At 38.3% G+C, this 2399-nt stretch overlaps 1 pseudogene; it reads left to right on the top strand.

The window, feature by feature from the left end:
• Positions 1 to 303: 303 nt before the first annotated feature.
• Positions 304 to 438, top strand: LOC112868485 (small nucleolar RNA SNORA62/SNORA6 family; annotated as a pseudogene).
• Positions 439 to 2399: the final 1961 nt, after the last annotated feature.

Here is a 2399-nt window from a genome sequence, read left to right as displayed (position 1 = left end):
ATTGAAATGGAGTGCAGGTTACAAAGTAAGGATTCTAGCAAATTTGAACTTTGCCAGTGTTCAACGTGCTCAATTCAGGATAAAATGGTGTTGTTTATGTAGTGTTGTTGACTTATGAGACATCTGGGGCTGTGTGCACTTAAATGCATGACCTGAGTCACTCTTTAATTAGTAAGAAGCTGAAGTACTATTTAGTAAATTACTCCTACAGTGCATTAAATCTTCTCCTCTCTGAAAGAAAAAAAAACCCAAATTTTGCATGCTTGTTTACTTTATTTATCCCTAACTTATAATCAGAGTTAATTTGAACAATGAAAAATCTGGCATAATGAACTCACAAGTGTAGGTAGTGTGCTACGTGATGGGCAAGGCTTTTGGTAACACCACAAGGGTCTCTGGCCCAATGAATGGAGATTGATAGTAATTCTTGCTACAAGTAAAAAACAGCACATTATTGTGTTTAAAACTGAAATTATGATATTTTTCTCTGACTGGCATTAACTAGATTTACATTGCTGTCTATATAGTTCAGCTCAGTTTACGTGTCCTCTAGTGCCAGATTTGTGACACCACTTTTAGCCCATACTTCAGTTGTTCGGATTGTATGGTTTTAACTGGAGATTTCTGTTAAGATGCTCCTCCCAATATTGCAAAGTCTCTTTGTTACGGATTGAATTGTGTCCTCTCCAAAATTCATATGTGGAAGTCGTAATCCTCTGTGTGACCATCTTTAGAGATTGGGCCGTTAAGTAGGTAATTGAGTTTAAATGAAGTCATAAGGTTGGAACTGTAACTTGATAGAACTGGTATCCTTAGAAGAGGAGAAAATATCAGAGATTATCTCTCTGTCTCTCTCTTTGGGCATGCACAGAGAAGAGGCCATGTGAGGATACAATGAGAAGATGGCTGTCCATAAACCAAAAAGAGAGATGTGTCCCAAAACCAATGTTGTTAGCAGCTTGATCTGGGACTTGTAGCTTCCAGAGTTGTAAGAAAATAAATTTCTATTGTTTAAGCCACCTACTGTATGGTACTTTGTCATGATATCCTAGGAGACTACAGGCTATTTATTTTAAGACGACGGGGGCTTATACTCTTGTAAGTGGCTAATCAGTGACGCTGTAGAGCACTACACAGGAGAAATCATAGTGTAACCCTTGAGAAATTCAAACCACCATTGAAACTTCTGAAAAGCAATACCAACAACTATGAATAAATGCACATTGGAGCCCCATCCTGAAACCTCCCACCATTGGTCTGGGTTTGGCAAAATATTACCTGTTTTAGGCTACACTCAATATTGTTTAGGTAATAAAGTGCCCGAAGGATTTGATTACAACCTGAGGATTTAACAGCTAATATTAGAAAGAGGTCCCATGATAATGCCTTAATGAACTTTCAGTACAATTCAAACTGATTTGTAAAGATAAAGGGTATTCTACAGAGAAATAAAATATTGAGGCAGGATTTTTCGCAAGTACCTTGTAGGAGGTCAGTTTGGGGAAAGAATGGTCACAGGTTAGAGATAACATTTTTGGATGAAAGATAGTTGGGGTGTGTGCTGTGGGGTCCCAAAATAGCTATTCAATTCCAAGTTAATTCCACTAATGATCTTATGCTCCCTATTGAAGAGGACTTGCAATTTGGGATGTTTAGCATTTTTTCATTAACACCTTCTTAGATTTTTTTTTCTTCTCAAATTGATTATGTTGTAGGTGAAAATCTCTAGCTCTTACAAAAGTCGTTAAAAATGAGTAGGGGAACTCCTTTTCCCTAAACACATTCTCTTTCATTGAAGGCCTTTCAATGTTTTTAAAAACTAGGTTGACTTCCCCACTAACTTGTGTTGCCAGCCCTACCTCAGTGGTCTTACTAATGTGAGACCCTGGAGAGTCAAGGTAGATTATGTAGTGCCTTGTAAGTGAGGGTGATGAGTTGGGATTTTTTTCTGTCTGTGGTGAAAAACAGTTCAGTGACATTATTTGGTTGATATTTGAAGTTACTATTTGGAAGAGTTTGTAGCAGGTGGAGAGGGAAAGCTGAGATAGCAATTATGCTGCTGCGATAGAAAAGGCAAGGACTCATGGTGCTTGGATAAAGGTGGCAGTAGTGAACATGGAAAACAGTGGGTGGATAAGAGTAACATTCTGGAAGTAGAGCCAATAGAAGTTGCTGACGAGGTGAGTGATGGTCATAAAAGAGAAAAGGCAGAATGAGGATGATGTCTGTATCTGGGGCTTCAGTAATTGGGTAGTAGTTTCATGACCAGGAATGGAAAATGCTGTGTGGAGCAGGATTTCAGGGGAAAATAAAGAATTCTGCTGTGGACATGTTCATTTTAAGATTCCTGTTAAATATCCAGGTTAGATACTTAGACGTGCTAGCATGGAGCTCAACAA

The sequence above is a fragment of the Puma concolor genome, chromosome D3 (genome assembly GCF_028749965.1).
Source record: "Puma concolor isolate L17-30 chromosome D3, mPumCon1.1.hap2, whole genome shotgun sequence".
Classification (NCBI taxonomy): domain Eukaryota; kingdom Metazoa; phylum Chordata; class Mammalia; order Carnivora; family Felidae; genus Puma; species Puma concolor.
The sequence above is the reverse complement of the archived record's forward strand: the minus strand, read 5'-3'. Positions and strand labels throughout refer to the sequence as shown.